This window comes from Elaeis guineensis, chromosome 1, assembly GCF_000442705.2.
Source record: "Elaeis guineensis isolate ETL-2024a chromosome 1, EG11, whole genome shotgun sequence".
Taxonomy (NCBI): domain Eukaryota; kingdom Viridiplantae; phylum Streptophyta; class Magnoliopsida; order Arecales; family Arecaceae; genus Elaeis; species Elaeis guineensis.
In genome coordinates this window covers 28,287,701-28,309,169 of record NC_025993.2, presented here as the reverse complement: position 1 = coordinate 28,309,169, position 21,469 = coordinate 28,287,701, and the positions used below count along the sequence as shown (strand labels likewise).

The 21,469-nt window shown below is 42.5% G+C and overlaps 1 pseudogene; it reads left to right on the top strand.

Annotated features, from left to right (window-relative positions):
- Positions 1–3,414: 3,414 nt before the first annotated feature.
- On the top strand, positions 3,415–6,504 carry LOC140855818 (uncharacterized; annotated as a pseudogene).
- The last annotated feature ends 14,965 nt before the right edge of the window (positions 6,505–21,469 follow it).

The following is a 21,469-nucleotide window of genomic DNA, read 5'->3' as shown; positions in this document are numbered from 1 at the left end:
AGAATCCTAGTAAGACTAAGATTCCACCTTGCGCCACATAATCCTTCTCCACGCCCTCTCTCTTATTCAACGCCAATCTCCACTTATTTTGTGCGACAAAAGCCCTCTCCCAGATTTCTCCCACGTTCACAAAAGGTCTCCTCTCATCTTTCTTACATGGAAGGTGGTTTGGATCAAATCTAAAAGGAATAAGTTTGGATTTTGAATTCTATGAGATAGAGTTTTAGAAATCCAAAACTCTTTCAATCATGCACCGAATTTATCCAATTTTTTTTTGAAATTTTTGTGGCTTTTAGGGTATACATTGTGTACCCTTTTCTGGTGATCCATGTATGAAAATATGAAGGAGGTGCTCAAGAGTTGGGCGTCCCTTAACTTGCCATGTTTGGATAAGCCTTGACTAGGTGTTTGACCTAGATAAGGACTCTATCATATCTCTCTATATATGACGAGTTTCTTCATAAAATTTTAAGAGAAGTTATAGATTTGAGAGACCTTTGTGCCATCCAAAAATCAAAGAGAAATACCTTTGGGTCATGGAGATATAAAAGACGCAAGTTTGGGTGTCTAGAGAGAAAAACGTGAAGAAGAAGAGGGTCTTCTTCTTGGGTTTTTGTTTTCATATCTTTTTTTCCTCCATCTTGAGTTTCCTGATAGTGTCTCAGATCTGAAACTCCTCCTTTTACTTTCCATCTTTGGAAGAGTCCAAATCAAGAAGAAGGAGGCACCTGATCAACCATCAAAGAAGGATCAGCGCAGTACTAGCATACTGTGCTGATTTCCTGAAGCAGGACTTCTGATCGAGATTCGTGGGCTCGTGTGGACGACTCTTAGAGGCCGGATGCGTGTGTGGCTTGCAACATCATCCTCAAGCCCAGATCAACAAGGTTAGAACGTCTAACTTGCAAGGTAATAGATCTGATCTATTGTTTAATACATACATTAGATGTAGTATAGAAACATGTTGATATGATCAACATGTAGTTCATGCTATATTTATATATTTTAATTTCTGATTTAATGCCATGTAATAATCATGTAATAGGATCTTAGATCTAGGGATTTTTTGATCTTAGAAAATAAATTTTAATTTATTTTAGTCTTCCGCTGTATGATCTTGAAAAAGTTTCAAGATCTAACCCTCTTTTTCAAGATCTAACCCTGAAACCCTAGATCTGGTTCCTTCGCTGTCTCCATGAGATATGCAAGCTTCACTATGAGAAAGAAATAAATACCAAAAGAGAATATCCGCTCTCAACTCTCTGTACATAACTCTTTCAACTAGAAGCTACCCTCATAAAAGCTCTCTCAAAATCCTCCAAAGAGACCCTTTCATAGACCTGCCAGTGCCAGGATTTTCGATGCCCCTAGATGCTTCCTGTGGATGCTGCTACATCATGCCTCATTACAGTTGCTCTGTCTGATGCTCTGCTCTACCCTCGATCTCCTGTCAGTGCTCTGCAGTTCTGCTCTGCCTGCTGCACACCCTCAACGCACATCAAAATCTCTTTCGATGGCTGCCAAGGCTTCTCCTTGGCTCTGATGTCTCCTTTGTATGATCAGACATCATCAACTTTCTAACGTAATAAACGGCTCATCAATCAGAGCTATATAGGCTCTAAAAACTCTAAAATACTATTTTCATAGGATACTGAGGTCGAATAAAATCTTAGAACCATCCGTAACTATCCGATTGTGATCAGCTTGCACCAGAGCCGTCTGATCATGCACTATAGCCTTAAATCAAGCTTGATCACATTCAAATTGAGTTCCAACCATCTGATCATAATTGCACACGATCTGAACCATCGGATAGGGTATAAACACCCCTGGACTGTGTGTGGACCATGTGATCGATTCACGCAGCCTCCATGGACCACCTAGCACCCTGCGGTCCATGGTGGACCGTGATAAGGCATTGGGCTTGGGTGCCTGTGTGTCCATTGGGCTGGCCCGCATGCATGCCTGCTGGGTCGGACTGCACCGCCACTGGCCTCCACCGCCTTGTGGGCCATGCCTCCTGCTCCAAATCTTCTTTTATAAGTATCTTCACCGTTTGAACTTTGTTTGAGCTGTTCTTAAGCTCGTTGGACTCCGTTCGTCATCTTGGACCTTACTGTGGGCTCAGTATGGATCGAATCTTGAGGTATATTTTCTAACAATTACCATCTCAACTCAATATTCGACCTTCATCTGACTTTGAGAGTTTTTAAATCTCACCCCCATGCCCTAGGATAATCGCCTGTTACTCATAGATGGACAAACATGAGAGTCGAGCAAGACCGCTTGATTCCATCTACGTCATATGTTGTGTATCTCACAGCACCTCTTGACCTGAGACCTACTCGAGATAGCCTTTGTACGACGTCGCTCATCCTCTCGAGTCTTTCATCTCATGCTCGATTCATCTCTATCTGGAGCTCCACCTTGCACTGGGCTCTCATTAGCGTCCTCCATCTAGACGGCTCCTCCTTGCATAAGAGAGCATCGGTCAACCCTCTACGATCGATCTCCAACTTAATTGCATCTATCTTCTCCATCTTCAATCTTGCTCACCACTGTCACAACCTCATGCTGGTACCATCTGTGCTTTGATACCAATTATTGTGCAAGATCCAGTACCACGCATTGCATACAGCAAGAAGAAAGAAGAAATAAAATAGAAAACACACAATCAAGTACATGGAACAATCCAAGTGTTGCCTCCATGGGGCATGCAAGCTTTACTATAAGAAAGAAATAAATATAAGAAGAGAACACCTACTCTCAACTCTCTGTACACAACTCTCTTAACTAGAAGCTATCCTCACAAAAGCTCTCTCAAAATCTCCCAAGAAGACCTTCTCACAGGTCTGCCAATATCAGGGTCCTCGATACCCCTAGATGTTTTCTGTAGAAGCCGCTACATCATGCTTCACTATAGCTACTCTGTCTAATGCTCTGCTCTACCTCCGATCTCCTATCGATGCTCTGCAGTATCTGCTCTGCTTGCTGCACACCCTTAATGCACATTGGACTCTCTCCCGATGGCTGCCAAGGCTTCTTCTCGGCTCTGATGTCTCCTTTGCATGATAAAGATGTTATCAGCTTTCCAACATAATAAACAGCTCATCAATCGGAGCTATATAGGCTCTAGAAACTCTAAAACACTATTTTCATAGGATATCAAGGCTGAATAAAATTCAAGAATCATCCGTGATCGTCCGATTGTGACCGGCTCACACTAGAGCCATCTGATCATGCACTATAGTCTCAGATCAAGCCTGATCACATCTAAATTGAGTTTCAGCCATTCGATCATGACCGCACATTATCTGGACCGTCGGATCACGCACAAATGCTCCTGGACCGCACGTGGACCGCGTGATTGGTTCATATGGCCTCCATGGACCACCTAGCACCCTACAGTCCACGATGGACTGCGATAGGACACTAGGCTTGGGCACCCACATGCCTGCTGGGCCGGCCCGAGCACGTGCCCGTCGGGCCCACATGCGAATCGGGCTCGACTGCACCACCATCGGCCTCTGTCACCTCATGGGCCATGCCACCTGCTTCGAGCATTCTTTCATGCGTATCTTCACCGTCTGGACTCTGTTTGAGCTGTTCTTGGACTCGTTAGACTCCATTCGCCGTTCTAGACCTTGCTGTGGGCTTAGTGTAGACCGAATCTTGAGATGAATTTTCTAACACCATCTCTCCCGCCTCTACTGTCCCCTGCACCACCATTGGCTCCATCTCACAGAACCCTAGGTGGTGGCTCCTTTTTTACTATCGGATTTTTCATCTTAATTGATAGCCCCTAGTCCACCACTAGCTCAACTACTCAAATGGCAGTTCTTTTGTCTTCTTACCTTTTTTTTTATCTTTATTTCTTCAATTTCTCAACTTTTAAATATTTTAGAGGTGATGATAATGATGATGCTTTTTCTTATTTCCGTCCAAAGGTCACAGGAATTAATAGAGAATCTTAGATTCTTGATGGGTAAACCTTAATCCCTAATCCCAAGATATGTAGGCTCTTGGAGGTCACAAAACCTAAATCCTAAATCATGAGATTCTTGGGGTTGATGAAACCTTAAACCGTCGTCGACTCTTATTTTCCATCCAAATAGGTTCATAACAAAGCAACTTGGATGGCTGCGAAGACAACCACTGCAACTAGGGGCAAATGGGATGGGTTGACCCATGATCGGATCCGACCTGACCCGATCCGACTTGTCTAGACCTATCATGGAGTTGGGTCAGGTTCTAAAATTGAATTCGTTCTATTTTTTGGGTTAGATTTATGTTTACTAAATTCTGACCATTTAGAACCTAGTATAGGGACCTGAATGGCCAAACCCATTCCTAAGTATTCTTTTTAGAAGGTACCATTTAAAAAAAAAAAAGGTTCTAGACATAATCCAAATGAATTGCAATTACCTATGTATTCTTTAATGATCTAGTTTCGATTGCAAGCCTATTCTTACTTTGTTTTTTTTTTTTAAACATGGCTGTGGAATATGAAGATAGTGGAGATGTTGATGGTTTGGCAATTATAACAATCAAAAATATATAGCCAGATGATATGTTTTTTAGATTTGAACACAAAACTGGAGAGCACTATAGTCTACACAAACTCAAACTGAAAAATCTGCATTGAAGAGAAGACAATTGTAATATAGTTAGGACCCAACCTAAACCAAATCCAATCTAGACCTGAATTGTTGGAATTGGGGCTAAGTTATGCATAGACCTAATCCAACCCAAATGATCCATTAGGTCACAAATTTTGACCTCGACCTGACCAAACTGACTCGATCTTCTAATGTTTTGGATCTGGGTCTAATATTAAAATCTAATCAAAGAATTAAATCGATTGCAATCACTCGTGATCTGATCTGACCCAACTCATTTGCATACCTAACTGCAACCCATTCCTTTAGAGAAGTTTCAGAAGAGAAACGAATATTATGATCAATGAAAGGCAAATTTGAGCATTTTCCCCTTTTCTTTCTTTATTTAATATTTTTACCTATTTTTCCAATGATGTCTTCTATTTCTAAAGTTGAGATTTAATGTTAGTTCTAGGGTATTTGTCAATTGAGGTGAGTATAGCTTAAGAAAAAGATGTTTTTGTTCACTTTCTCTCATGTTGATAGATTAATGGGATCAAATTATTTCTCATATATCATGCATATACTTGGAGGGAAATGGCATAAAAAAAGGTAAGGGAATAAAGAGAAGTCAAATAGTAGAACATTTCATCCTAGTTTAGGATCAATCTGTTTCTCATATTTAACCCAATTAGGGTTCATTAATTATGATTTTCAATATGAATATTTACAATAGTAATGCGGATTTTGTCCTACATGATCTAAGAGTTAAGACTAATGTTCTATTATACAAGTTATTGCTAATTATGATTTATTTGAAGGATCAAGTCTCATTGAAGGAGAGCAACACATACTAGCTAGTTTTGTTTTTTTGTTTTATCAATATAAGTGCTCTATATATCTTCTTTAATTTATTTTTTCTTACATGTATCTTTTCTTATATGATTGATTTATAAGGTTTTTATTAAGTTTTATGATTAAATGAACATATTCAAAAAATAATTGTATGGAATCTTTACATAATCTTTTTCATTGGTATAGGAGATCAGAAAAGCTCAAAAATCCAAAATAGACTCATCCTAACAATAACGAGAAGCTAGAAACTAAGGTGTTCGAGTTTTATTTAGGATGAGTTTTAAATTTATAAAACAAAAAGTAGCTTATGTTTGAAAACCGCCTTTTTAAAAGAATGTTTTTTTTTTTTTTAGGGATATATGGAGGAGGATACCCGAAGAGAAGAGGAGTTTATATACATATATTGATTATTTATGTGTTTTTCGATATGAGGATGGAATGAGAATTGCCAAAGAAAAGGTACTCAGGTGGATAAGAAGAAATATATTTTGTCAAGAGAATATATTTTTATTTCACTTCTTTGTTGGTAGATTTTACTTTCACATAATTATTTCTCTTTCTTGTAGAAATACTTTATACAAATGATTTTTTTTACATATTAATAGGGGACATTAGAATCTTCTTATCTTATGCCACTTTGGAGAGAACTTGACCCATGCATTTTATTTCTAGATTCACCTCAAAGCATAGATCCAATGAGAGTAGAACCAGATATAAAAAGGTTTATTTATACATTTTTTTACTACTACTTATTTAAATACCATAAGTACTAAATATCTCTCTCTAATGTTAACTATGTTGTAGCTTCATTTTTGACATTTATAAGTTAGAGGAGAGAGAAGAGGAAGAAGAGTTTATATCAAAAATCCCCTTTTTCATTCTAAAGAGGAGACAGTTGAACATATTCTTTGCTTATATTGTAGTTTTATAATTTTCTAATTGGTCTAAAATAAATGTTTTACAAGTTCCACAGCAAAGGAATGGTGAGGAATGTGGTTTTCTTTATTTTATATACCTTTTCCTTCAAAACGCTCTCAAGAAGTTCAATTAAGAGGTATATCTATTATGTATGTTTTCATGCTTCATTCATTTGCCAATATATCAAACCTTTATTTTGGTGGGATCTTATGAAAAGAAATCTTGGTACGAGGAACCATGCGAGTATATGTTTAATCTCACATCAGCTAAATATTAAATAGATCTTAGGTACTTATATAGAGTCAAAAAATCCTAATAATACCATATGGCTTGCTTTTTCAAGTAAGATCCTAGGTTTGTGATACTTTGCATGTTCTTTTATGTTTTTAGTTAATTGAAAAATGGTTTACTTTGGAAAACTTGGATAACTTTCGCAACTCTTTTTATTCACTGGGGACGTAACTTCAAAACTCATTATCACTGTACTTTAGTATATATAGAAATAGCTTTCATTAATGGATTAGCAGCATATGTTCTAGCTTAACAAATTATAAGTTAAGCAATCTTGTTGTATGCTTAAGTATTAACTAATATAGATCTTATTATAAATATCTTAAAAATTGGGATCTAGAATTAGCAACCACAATCCCATACCCCAACTCAGGCACCTATGCAATTCCAAAGCCCTTCCCAGGTCCTAACATCATCATGGTTGTCCTTTTAGTCCTAGAGGTAGAGTTATGAGCTTGGTATCCAGCAAGCAGAGGGATCTACCCTGGTATCTCATGATTATGAAGTCCAACGAATTGAGAAGAAAGGATATGGATAGCGGGTAAGAAAAGTTTATACATAGTTAAAGAATCTGATGCTTCATCATCTCAACTATGGATGTTCATCAAAAGGTCTGAGCAATGAAAGACAAAATTAGAGCCTTAGAAGGAGTTATTTTTTATCTTATAAAACTACGGCGGAGATGATTTCCTAATAAGCAGATTTCAAATACAGCAAACCAAGAAAAAAAAAAAAGATAGATATCATATTAATTTATTTAATTTTAAATTTTAAATTATGATGTAGGTTGTGACTCATGAAATTTATCTTTATCTATTATTCATAAGTACTTAATGCTGCTGCTACTACAGATGATTCTCCATAGGATCCTCGAGTTTAAGTCGTTGCATCTGTGAGATGAATATAGTAAGTTTTTTAACCTTAATAAATTATATTTTATTTTTTGAATATATTTTTTTCTTTTGTAGTAGGTTTAAGATATAGTCTTGATAATTTTGTTATTGTTTTGTTTGCAGGTATATTTTGGTTTATTGTCAATTTCTATGCCACATTTTTGAGCTTTATTATTATAGTCTGTTATATTTGGATTTATGTATAGAGATTTGAGTTGAACATGTAGATGTTTGGATGTTAAAAACATGGTTGTAGCCATTCATAGTTGTCAATAGAATATGTTCTTAATTTTTATGCTTCTTTATATTTGATAATTTCAACTAGATGAAAATTGCCGTGATGTATAAAATAGGTATTTAGCATATCTAAATCTAATCAAAATATTGAATTAAAAAAAATCTATATCAATGATTTCATTCATATGTAAAAGATATATAAAAAAAAAAATAAACCACTTTAGCTATGGAAATAAAGTCGTAGATCAGAAAAAGGTTTGAGCTACAAAAAACCAATTATGGCAATTTTTTTTACTTATGGAAGAACCAATCATAAATAATCCTTTAATTTATATAAATACAATTCCATAACTAGAACCTTCAAGCAACATCATTGTTGCCGACAAAAACATCAACCATCGATATAACACTATTGCACTTATGCCGGCAATTTTTTAGCGTGCACTGATGGAATTTGTCCATTGGTAAATATCTATTTTCTTGTGGTGCCAATTGATTAGAGCATCTTGAGCTTCTCTTAAGTCTAATTTGAAATAAATTCAAATTAGGTTTAATTTAGATAAAATTGAGTTTAGATTTAACCCAATTTGTATGCTCAAACTTGATTCAAAATTGAGTCATAAATGGATTTAGGCTTATCATGCTTGGTTCAATAAGGCTAGAAATCAATTTTACACACACAAAAGTGAGTATACATAATTGATTAATAAAACTGATTTTTGTCACCTTCATTTGGTTGGAAAATGATGACAAGGAACCAACGAGTATAAAACCAAGCCTGAATATGGGGCTAAAAAAATTAAGCTTAATACAAATCTAAATATGTCTTAGTTTGCTTTTAAGATTACCAACCTGATTGAAATAAGCTCTTCTTTAGGTTGGCTCAAAATTAAGATCAGGTTAGACTCAACTAAATAACAAATAAACCAAAGTTTTGTCTCAAATTTCAAGCTTAGACAATACTTTCAAGCCAAGGTTGACCAAATTTAGGCTCAGCTAAGCTTGGCTTGGTTATGATCATAATTTTGGCTAGGGGAGAAGGATATACATGCTAGTGCTTTCCCCTTTTCATTAAAAAAAAAAACAAATTAGGTGTACGTCAGTATGTGTGCAGTAAAGCGTTAAACTACCCCACCTCCATAGTCTTCAAAAAAGACCTACCGGACCTCTACTCCCACACCTACCCCCGGGTCCCTAAAATACTCAACAATCAACAGTAAAAATAGACCCAATTTAAGTCACGTAGGCATTGGCATTGGATCATAGGACTTAAGCATTAACTCAGTGACTATACCCCACTTTTAGTCCAGGGGAGTGTCATTCTCAAGTGAGCTTGGATGGGATTTTCTCCTAACCTTAAAAGGGAGGGATAGTTGCTCTACATAGCAATGGTTAGCTTGGGCGCAAACATACATATGCACATGTATCCGAAGACAGTAAAAACCTATTTGGGATTCAGGAGTGCTATAAATGGTAGTGATGTCCATATATAGCAAGTCTATCAAGAAAGGCAGCATAAAGTAGATAAGAAATCTGAGTTGAAACTTATCTGTCCCGTGATATATAGCAAGTCTATCGAGAAAGGCAGCATAAAGTAGATAAGAAATCTGAGTTGAAACTTATCTGTCCCGTGATCTAATCCTTGTCCTTCCTCTCTCTCCTTATTCTCAAGTTCTTACCGGAACCAACCTATGTTAAGTGGTTGATCTTCTCTTTCTATGACTTTATGACATGGCCATTCTAAGAGATGCATAAAATTCTATATGTTACTTCTCTCATTCTAGGAGAGGGGAGAAAAAAAATATATATTGTGATACTATAGAGAGAGTATCTTTAGTCCCACATCAGTTATGAGTCAAGAGGGAATATGACTTATATATGAGGTCAATGCCATCTCTCTCCCCATGAAGTATCTTTTAAAAGACAAAACCGTGATGTCCAAAATAGCCCACACAGCTCTCGAGCTATGGACCTAAGCCAAAGCGGACAATATCTTACACACATAAGTGCAGAGATCGAGCCGTCCGATCCATCTAAACCGTCCGATCCCTTAACTATAGTATTAGTGCCCACCGTGGAGCCGCCTCCTGCTGATACATACTCCCTCTTGACTAGAGGCTATGTTGTGGTGTAGAGAGGGTATCTTTAATTTTACATTGGTTGTGAGTCAAGAGGGAGTATGGTTTATATGGGATCAAAACCATCTCTTCCCCTGCGAGGTATCTTTTAAAAGATAAAATTGTGAGACCCAAAATGGCCCATACAGCTTTTGAGCTACGGATTTAGGCTAAAACTGACAATACCTTATACGTGTGAGTGTAGGGATCTAACCATCTGATCCATGCGAGTCATTCGACCTCTTGATCGCAACAGGAGAAATAAAAGAAGGTGAAAATAGAAATTCAAGTAACTCTTTGATAACCACATTTCCCATGTTATTAATTACAATTATATTTTTCTCTTAGGAATTATCAATTTCTACATGTCAATAAGGAGAACGTTACTATTGTCGAGTCGATTTGGCTTAGGCCGATAAACTGGAGTCGAGATGGAGAAAGAGAGAGATGGTCACAGGATGGCTGATTGAGATCTCTAGATCGGATGCTAGCTCTGGATCCACGGTCAATTCCTCGTGCCGAATCTTACAACACCACTAAACACAAAAAAGTCCTCATACTCGGGGTTCTTCGGTGGTGGACCCTCTGATACTTAAGTCAGTCTTCTATGAAAGCAAATAGAAGAGATCTAAACTCTCAGAAAAGATTTGGTTGTGAAATCAATTATGAAGTGGAGTGGACTAAGATAGAGAGATGGAAAGTGGAAATTTAGAGGATGTTATGTGTGAGGTGATGTTCTCTAACAGAGTCAGAGCATTTCAAAGCTTGATAAAGGAGATAGATCCAATTTGCATGGAGTCAGTCTCTAAGAGAGGATATATAAAATAAGTTTTTACTTATCTGAAAGATCTTGGGGTGTTTGAATTTTATAGATGAAGGTGGATACCTATCACCTAAGAAAATGCACGACATTCCCTCCTAGAGTCGTGGAGACCGTCCTCTAGTTGTTAGAGGGTAATGGATTTACATATTTTGGAGTTTGTTGAGATTCTGGATCTCACTAAGTGGAAGGAGTGAAGCAACAGAGTAGCTGGCTATTTGTCATCTAGCTGGCAAAAGACTCTGAAACTCCTTCAATACGATCATACAAAACTAGTAGCAATGGCTCAGCTGTTGTTTTGTCGCTCTTCATTGTGGACATATATCAGGCTGTCACTAGTTCACCAGCGCCACGATGGACAAGCTATCCTTAGATGTATCAGTTGCCCCCACTTCTAAGGTCGAGGTGTCTTTTGGCTTGGGCAAAGGAGATAGAAGATGTTCCTATGTTCATTGTGTTGTTGGCAGCTAAGGCTTCGGATGGCCTCTCCAAGGTTGATGCAGATAGGACTCTCCAGGATAAGGCCACATTAAGATGTGCCTTGAGTAGCATGTCCAACAAAGTAGGGAGTCCTGATGTCATGGGCCGCCATGGTTGTCCTTCAACATGATGTGGGAAGATGATTACATGCAAGCATTTATGAAGGACGTGTGCTTGCCTCCTTTTCTCAAAAGGGCATTGTGGTGTGTTGATTTTCTAGTATAGTGATTGGATGTTTCGCTGATGCTGATCCAAACAATGTTTTGATGCCCAATGGGGTGCTGACTTGTGGACATCGATCAAACTATCCATCGAATCATCATGATCACCATCTTGTGCTGTAAAGGACACTAGAGAGCTGGGCACCGTCGTCGAATTTCCTATTTGTGGAGTTGGAGAGTGTGGCGCTACGGTTATTGTCTTTCTTCTCTTCACTTTTGGCAAGCCAGCCAATAACTTCTTCACAGTGTACTTCATCTTTGTCCAAACCAAAAGAAATAAGATAAGGATACACATACAAGAAAAGAAGAGAAAAAAGCTGAACACACAAAAGGAGAGTTCATTCATTTCTGATGGCTTCTCAATCTGTTACCACTAGAGAGTTGATCTAGCTCAGACCGATGAGCTACAATTAAGATGGAGAAAAAGAGAGGTGGTCGCAAGAGATTGATTGAGATATCTGAGTTAAATGCCGGCTTCGAGTCAACGATCAATCCCTTATGTTGGTCCTTGTAATACCACTAAAGATAAGAAAATCCTCATGATGGAGGATTCCTCGGTGATGGACCCTCCGATGCCTAAGTTAGTCTCCCATAGAAATAAGCAGAAGAGATCTGAGCTCTCAAAAAAGATTTAATAGTGAAATTGAGAATGAAGTAGAGTGGACTGAGATGAGAGATAGAAAGTGAAAATTTAGAGGATATTATGCGTGAGGTTATATTCTCCGATGAAATCAGAGTTGCTCAAAGCTTGGTAGAGAAGACAAATCTAGTTTGGATGGAATGAGTCTCTAAGAGAGAGCATGTGAAGTAAGTCTTTACTTACCTAGAAGGTCTCAGAACGTTGGGATTTTATAGGCCCCTCTCCTCTCGAGTCATGAAAATGTACTTTGGTTGTTAAAGGATAATAGTTTTATATATTTTGGAATTTGTTGAGATTGTGGATCTCATCGAGTGAAAGGAGTGGAGCAACAGAGCAGTGGGTTGTTTGTCATCTAACAGACGGAAGAGTCTAAACTCCTTCAGCACGGTCGTAAAAGACCAAGTGGCAGTGGCTTGGCTGTTGTTCTATCACTCTTTGTCGAGGACATGTGTTGGGTAATCATTGATTAGCTTGCATCACGGTGGATAAGGTATCCTTAAGTGTATAAGTTACTACATTGTGATAAGACTAACAAGAAATCCATAGGAAAGAAAAATTCTGCTACTATTCTTTTTCCTTCCATGTGAGGAGAGCATACAACTGGATCCCTCGTACTCATCAAATGTATATCTTACATTCTGTTAAGGAAAAAGATAATTTTTTGAATATGTCCCCCTACTTAATCTAGAAAACCTAAAGACTAACATTAGTAGGATACCTGAAGGCCTGAACCAGAAAAAGGAAGAGGGTGGATAAGGCATTTATCCCGTCTCACCCCTAAAATAATTGCCAAACAACCCAAAGTGACCTAGAATCATTGATTGAAGATCAAGAATGCTCTTTACACAAAAATGCTTCTGTCAAACTGGAAAAAGACATATCTCTTTACACATAAAGAACCATTATTACTTGCACTGAGACTCAAGATATTGATATTTTCCCTTCTCTGTTTCTTTTTTTTTGTGTGTAAGTTGTAATGCTATCTGCAAGAAAATTATCTATAATTATTTATGGTGATTGATGCCATTATTCTTTTCATAATGCTAGTGGTTCATATGCATAAGTAATATTCAAATGTTCACATAAAAAATATCATCTCTTATCAAAAATGTCCAAGCCAGGGTTGTCCATTAATTGAAGAAACTCAAGCTTAACTAAGCTCCAACCAAACTAATCTCAAATCAAGATTAATGTGAACCTAATCAAACAAAGTTTGAAACTAGACTTGAAATTATTTGAAGCCAAGCCTAAAATTAACCTTACTTAATTAACCTCAACTTGATAAACCTCAAAAAATTACATTATATATAATAATAATAATATTATTATTATTATATAATATAATATTGCCATATGAAAGTATTTTTTTTAAGGAACATATGAAAGTAAGTTTTAGTCGAAGGCTACCTAATTTACTTGTTTTCTATGGTTTTGACAATGTATGTCATAGTACATTAACAATTTTCTTAGATTTATATACGGTTATTTTGTCACCAGATTTAACAAAAAATTTATATTTTGTCACCAGATTTAACAAAAAATATAAATATAAATAAAACAAACATTTTACGAGAACAGGTTATAGGCCATGCGTCACCCCTGTGGGGAATTAGGAATGGCCTGATTTTTTTTCGACCCTCGAATAAGCGACAAGGCCTCGCTTCCGAATTCATCCAAACCTATTAATGGTGATTTATTTATTTTAGACCTGGTCATACACGGCACCAGAGTCAACTGAAGAAAGTCCAATATAACGTTTGACGCAGTCAGTTACGCTGATTCCAGGAGCTGGAGAACTGAGGTGAATCCCATAAACTACCGTGGCTCCTTTGCTTACCCTTGTAGGCTTAGTGCCTCTAGAGCCGGAGTTTCCTCCTGCCTTCTCACTCCGACGTTGGCATGAACCGGCTCCCACAGTCCACTATTCTAAGCGGGAGATCGGGAAGGATGATGCGGCCCTCAATCGTTATTGATGAATTTAGATTCACCAGTGGTATGACGCTCAAGCAGAACTTTCGCTTCATCCGACTTCAATTCTTTTTGAGGGATACATTTGTGAAAGTACTTTTGTCCCAATAGCAGAAACGAAAGATGCAACTACATAAAGAGGACCTATAACCCGCTTTCCATGCAACGGCAATGACAATTGATAGAGGCATACTTGTATGAAAAGGAATTGTTATCAGACTCCAAATTTACCGTTATTAGATGTAACGGCCCGTTACGCTGATTCCAGGAGCTGGAGAACTGAGGTGAATCCCATAAAGTCGATTGGTCTTCTTGGATCAACACCGGATCTCCATCCTTGCCGTACCAAACTTCTAGACCGTGGGTTCTTCCTCTCTTTTCCTTGCTTTTAATTGTGCTCTGCCCTCTGTCACGTCCGAGGGCGGCACCGTAAAAGGTCACGTGGAACGGATTTCATAATTTCACATATTTTTAAATATTAAATTTAAAATATAAATTTAAAAATTAATTTTTTATTAATAAAATTATAAATTTTATAATTAATTTTTTTTTATTTTTAGTATATAATAATATATATTATATAATCATACGATACATATTAAATATATAAGTAAGTAGTATATACTGTAAATTTTTTTAATACACATCCAGTAACAATCCAAAATATATCTACAGCTAAATTGATACATAATTTATTGGACTTAGTTTCACCAATACAGAATATATAACTAGTTGATATACACCTAACAAAATATTTATTCAATGTCCCAACAGATACATCTAAATAAAATGATACACAATTTTTAAAATAAAGTATTCAACAGTATGCAGAATATTCGTAAATAATACACACTAAATAGCTTATTGATATATATTGAAAGTTTTTTTGATACGTGTTGGTGCAAAAATCCGCTTGCGCCGGAGAAGTTGGAGTCGAGGGAGTCGCGGTCGCCGCCGGGACCTACACAAGAAGTCTCAACCGGAGGTGGGGTTGCTCCGGCAAGACCCTCCGACGCTCAAGTCAGTTCTCTGTCTCAACAAGAATGGAGTGCTCGAACGAAAATTTTAGCAGAGTTTTGAGATAGAAAATGGAGCTTATAGAATAACGTATCTAGGGTTCCCCTTTTATAGACGGAGGGGGCAACAAATTGACAGCGACGCCTGTAACCGTCTGGTCGTGGGCCGCCCAGAGTCAGGAGAAATTTATTGCGGAGGATAGTGGAGCGGGATCGTGGCTATCACCGTGGCTCGCCACGTGGAATCAGTTACGGGGAGTGGAGCGGCGTCCGCTGTCGTGACTCGTCAGGGAGTGGTGGAATCGCACAGAATCCGCCGCAGGGAGTGGAGCAGAATCGTGGCCGTTAATACGGCCTGTCAGGGAGTAATGGAGCTACGCAGGATCCGCTGCAGAGAGTGGAGCAGAATCGTGGCCGTTACTGCGGCCTATCAGTGGGCCTAGGCCTGTCGGCCGAAGTTCGGCTGGAGTGTCTGATGGGAAGAGGTGGCTAGCCACCCGTCTGAGAGGAGCTCGGAGTCCGGCTCCCGTAGGAGTCCGGGTAGAGTCTTCCTGCAATTGGGGTCGTGGGCGAAGTCCGGCTCCCGTAGGAGTCCGAACGGAGTCTTCCCGTAGCCGGAGCTGGGGACGGAGCCCGGCTCCCATGGGAGTCCGATCGAAGTCCACCTGCAATCAAGGTCAGGGATGAAGCCCGGCTCCCGTAGGAGTCCGGACGGAGTTTACCTGTAAGTGAAGTCGCGGGCGGAGCTCGGCTCCCGTAGGAGTCTGGGTGAAGCCTTCCAGTAGTTGAGGTTGGGGACGAAGTTCGGCTCCCGTAGGAGTCCGGACTAAGTCTGCCTGTAGCTGGAGTCAGAGATGAGATCTGGCTCCCGTAGGAGTCCGATCGAAGTCCACCTGCAATCAAGGTCAGGGACGAAGTCCGGCTCCCGTAGGAATCCGGACGGAGTTTACCTGTAAGTGAAGTCGCGGGCGGAGCTCGGCTCCCGTAGGAGTCCGGGTGAAGCCTTCCAGCAGTTGAGGTTGGGGACGAAGTTCGGCTCCCGTAGGAGTCCGGGCTAAGTCTGCCTGTAGCTGGAGTCGGAGACGAGATCTGGCTCCCGTAGGAGTCCGGTCGAAGTCCACCTGCAATCAAGGCAAGGGACGAAGTCCGGCTCCCGTAGGAGTCCGGACTAAGTCTGCCTGTAGCTGGAGTCGGAGATGAGATCTGGCTCCCGTAGGAGTCCGGTCGAGGTTTACCAGCAGTAGAAGTTGGTGACGGGGCCCGGCTCCCGTAGGAGTCCGGGCGGAGTCTTCCTTGCAGTAGAAGTTGTGGACGGAGCCTGGCTCCCGTAGGAGTCCGAACGGAGCCTTCCTGCAATTGAAATCAAAGGCGAAGTTCGGCTCCGTAGGAGCCCGGACAAGGCTTACCAGCAGTATAAGTTGGTGACGGGGCCCAACTCCCGTAGGAGTCCGGGCGGAGCAACGGGAGTTCACCAACAGTAGTCGAAAGTCGGAAGAGACTTGCGAGGGTCGATCCCGCAAAGAACTTCGGCCGAGGGTATTTTATACCCAACACCAGTCCCCCCACTTCCGAGTTTGAATTTCGAATGAAGGAAGTATAGTGAGGTTGTCGCAGCCGAAGTTCTCCCCCTGACGTCCGCGCGCAATCGTCCTCGAATATGTCGGCATTTAATGCGCGCATGTCGGAACCCTTTTTCCGATTAGGGTGACCCGAAGAGTCTTTTCGGAACTCCCAGCGGGACGTGATCCCAAGCGTCGCGCCATAAAATTTTGCGAATAGTCAGCCCTCGGTAGCGGCGAGTGGGACACGCAGGACACGTGGCGAGCACCGGTGGGTCTAGGGACACTCGCCACCATAATTGCGCTAAGATCCGCTGCCTATTTAAACCCCCCACCCTTCCTCCGAGGGCTTTAATTCGCCTGAAGGACGACATCTTTCTTTCGTTTGAGAGCTTTGCCACTCAGCCACTCCATCGGTGCCCCTGCCAACTCCGAGCGTCCTCCACGCCGGCCTTTGCCGTCTTTCTGCCGTCTCCAGCCCCCAGACTCCTCTCTAAGGGGTTCCCCCGCCAGGGCCTCTGCCTCGGAGGCCATCCTCAAGAGGATGCCACGGGCTTGGAGGAGGGCAAGGAGGGGAACAGCAGCCTGCGAGTTTTTCGATCATCGAGCGACCGCTGAAGGTTCCCGTCGCTTCAAAGGGGGCTCGAGGGAGAATTCCATCAACAACAGGAGTTTAATAACAGGGACAGCCGGTGAAGGCATTCTGCCTGAGAATTTTAGAGTAGCAGGACGGGGTGACACTGGTCAAGAGGGCAGAGCTGTCGTCACAAGCTGTGGCGGGATCCTTGATGTCGTCGGGGTCGAGGGACCAGAAGCGGTCGGTGCCGACAGTGGGGCAGTAAAACTTGTTGCGGGGACGGTGGAAGTAGCACATGCCGACCTTGCCGGAAGACTTGGGACGGTGGTTGCCATGGAGCATCCGGTGATGGCGTATATCTCTGGCGCCATTGCTGCCTCCGGGGTAACTCCGGTTCTTCTTAAAACAGGTCTTCGTCGCCGCTGCCGTTGCCCTTATTGCCCCCTGGAATCTATCCCATCCTTTTCCCCCTAGGGTTGGGATTTCGGAGGTGGAGCGGAACAAAGTGGGGGCGAGAGCTGACAAGCTTGTCACACGCACTGAAAAATATGGCTGGAAAGGACAGAAACGGGAAGAGAAGTTTGCAGCTTGAAGTGGCCTCCGATGTATCCCTTCCAAGCCGTGTGCTCGAGCCTTGTAATAATGTATTCTTTTCTGGCCCTTCGGGTCTTGTAACGTACATCTTGTTAGTCGAAAAATGAGGAGGTGATTTTGTTACCTTGTCCGTACTTTGCGTCGAACCGTTGTCTGCCGAGCTTTTGCCTTTGCCGTTGCTATTGTTGTATTCCCTTCCCCTCCTCTCTCTTTTTCTTCTTACCTTGGGTTTGTGTTGAAAGCTTCCTTGAAAGCTGGGGTTCTTGATGAGAGTCCCAGTCCTTGCCGAGACAGGGTTTTCTGTATCTTAGACGCTGTTTGTTTTTCATTTGTCGTTGACGTGACCCATCGCCTTCCTTTTTTCTTTTTCGCTTGGAATTTTTCCTCCGCTCTTGAGGAGGCTACGGGAGTTCGACTCCCGTAGGCGAAGTCGGGGCGTGGTTCGGCTCTCGTGGGAGTCCGGACGGAGTCTTCCAGCAGTCGAAGTTGGTGATGGAGCCCGGCTCCCGTGGGAGTCCGGGCGGAGTTTTATTGCGAGGGGGCCGCTGGGGGAAGTCCCCCCCTTTTTTCTTTTTTTTTTTCTGATCTTTGAACGACCGGACTTTTAATTGACGCCGGGATGAGGTTCTTCCCCCATTTCTGTAGTAACAAGTTTCGGCTCTGATTAGAACGAGGTCCTCCTCTTGTCTCTAGCGCGGCCGTGGCCGTACATATGGGCGTTGCTGGACCCTTCCCACCTTCCGGCCTAAAGAGAGCCGGGCCTTCGACTTTGCTCGAATTAGGACGAGGTTCTCCTTTTGTCCCTAACAGGACTGTGGGGGTGCGTATGGGCGTTGCAGGGCCTCTCCCCCCATCCGGTCTAAAGGGAACCGGGCCTTCGACTTTGCTCAAGTTAGGGCGAGGTTCTCCTCCTGTCCCTAACAGGGCTGTGGGGGCGCGTATGGGCGTTGTAGGGCCTCTCCCCCCATCCGGTCTAAAGGGAACCGGGCCTTCGACTTTGCTCAAGTTAGGGTGAGGTTCTCCTCCTGTCCCTAACAGGGCTGTGGGGGTGCGTATGGGTGTTGTAGGGCCTCTCTCCCCATCCGATCTAAAGAGAACCGGGCCTTCGACTTTGCTCAAGTTAGGGCGAGGTTCTCCTCCTATCCCTAACAGGGCTGTGGGGGCGCGTATGGGCATTGTAGGGCCTCTCCCCCCATCCGGTCTAAAGGGAACCGGACCTTCGACTTTGCTCAAGTTAGGGCGAGGTTCTCCTCCTGTCCCTAACAGGGCTGTGGGGGTGCGTATGGGTATTGTAGGGCCTCTCCCCCCATCCGGTCTAAAGGGAACCGGGCCTTCGATTTTGTCGAGACGAGGTTTCCCTCTCGCTTCCGAGACAATTTGTTTGGATTGTCCTGTGGATGTAGGATAATACCAAAGACATGCAGATATACAACTTTTAGTTAAAATGAAGTTATTGGTAGTACATTCGTAAGTTCTCCGAGCTCCATGGTCGCGGAAGGTCGGCTCCTCCGAGCTCCTTAAGATAATAAGTTCCGGGCCGAACTACTTCTTTGACCTCGTACGGGCCTTTCCAGTTTGGGACGAGCTTCCCTCGATCCTGAGGCTGCGAGACGGCAGCTCGTCGAAGTACTAGATCTCCTGCTCTAAAGACTTTGTTCTTGACCCGGGCGTTGTAGTATCGAGCGACTCTCTGTCTGTAGGCTGCCATTCGAACCTGAGCTATCTCCTATCTTTCTTCCAGCAGGTCGAGGTTGGCTTTAAGACTTCACGAATTTTGATGTTCGTCGAATGCTACGACTCGCGCCGATGGGAGTTTAAGCTCAATTGGGATGACGGCCTCCGTACCGAAGGCCAAAGCAAAGGGGGTTTCCCCCGTGGGCAGCCTCTGGGTAGTTCGATATGCCCACAGCACATGATAAAGTTCGTCCGCCCAAGTTCCCTTCGCCTTTTCGAGCCTTGTCTTAATCCCCTGTAAAAGGGTTCTATTAGTCACCTCAGCTTCGCCGTTCACCTGAGGATGGGCTACCGATGTGAAGTTGTGGGAGATATTTAGATCTTCACAGAATTCGACAAATTTCGCTCCCACGAATTGCCATCCATTATCAGTGATTAGGGTCCTAGGCAGACCGAACCTACACACGATCGACTTCCAGACGAAATCTTACACTTTTGCTTCTGTGATTTTTGCTAGTGGTTCGGCTTCGACCCATTTGGTGAAGTAGTCGATCACTACAAGGAGGAACTTCCTCTGCCCGGATGCCATAGGAAAGGGGCCAAGGATGTCCATCCCCCACTGCGCAAAAGGCCATGGGGCACTCAAGGGCGTGAGCTCGGTGGCGGGCTGTCTCTGGACGTTAGCATATCTCTAGCATCGATCGCACTTTCTGACATATTCGATCGAATCATGATGCATTGTCGGCCAGTAATACCCTTGGCGGAGCAACTTGTGGGATAAAGATCTAGCCCCCAAATGGTTTCCGCAGATTCCTTCATGCACTTCCCACAAGGCGTAGTCAGCCTCCGAAGGCCGGAGGTATTTTAAGAGGGGCAAGGAGTATGATCTCTTGTACAATTTGCCCTCATAAAGGATGTACCGGGAGGCTTGGTTCCGGAGTTTTCGAGCTTCTTTCGCATCCTGGGGGAGAACTCCATCTCTGAGATAGATTATCAGGGGGTCGACCCAGCTGGACTCGTAGTCAATCTCCATCACGGGCCGCGACTCTTCTGTACTCGGACGCTTTAGAACTTCAAAGAGAACACCTTTGGGCAGTTCGGCCGGAGCCAGCGTTGCCAGCTTGGAGAGAAGGTCAGCCCTGGTATTTTCCAACCTTGAGATCTGTTTGATGTTGAAGCTGCTAAAGGCGGGGACGAGCTCCTTTACCCTTTCAAGGTATTTGGCCATACTGTCCTCCCGTGCTTCGTAACTTCCGCTGACTTGTCCCACTACTAGTTGAGAGTTGCTGTGGACTCAGAGCTGGTCTATTCCCAGCTCTTTGGCGACCCTTAGTCCTGCAATCAGAGCTTCATATTCCGCTCCATTGTTTGTTGCGGGAAACTCGAAGCGCAGAGCGTACTCCGCGATGATTCCCTCTGGACTGACCAAGATTAGGCCTGCACCCGCGCCTGACATGTTGGAAGACCCGTCCACATAGAGGGCCCAAAAGCGATCAGAGGGATCCGCTTTTTCTTTGGGGGAGTTCGGTCGGGACTTCAGGTCATCAATTTCGCTTTGCTCAGGTTCAGCCTCCTCTAGGATAGTACACTCCACTATGAAATCTGTCAGTATTTGGGTCTTCACTGCTGGCCTGGATCGATAGTTGATGTCGAATTCTGTGAGCTCGATCGCCCACTTTGCCATCCTCCCAGAGGTGTCCGCCCGGTGCAAAATCGCTTTGATCGGTTGATCAGTGAGCAGCGTCACGATGTGCTCTTGAAAGTAGGGCCGGAGCCTCCGGGCTGCGATCAACAAAGCGTAAGTCAGTTTTTCTAATTTGATGTACCTGGTCTCGACGTCCCTCAAAACGTGGCTGACGTAGTAGATCGGCCGCTGGACCCTCGCTTCTTCTTTGATAAGGACGGCCGCGAGAGCCATGGGAGAGACCGTCAGGTATAAAAATAGTTCCTCCCTAGGCTCCGGCTTTGCCAACAGCGGGGGTGAGCCAAGGTAGCTCCTTAGTTCCTCGAA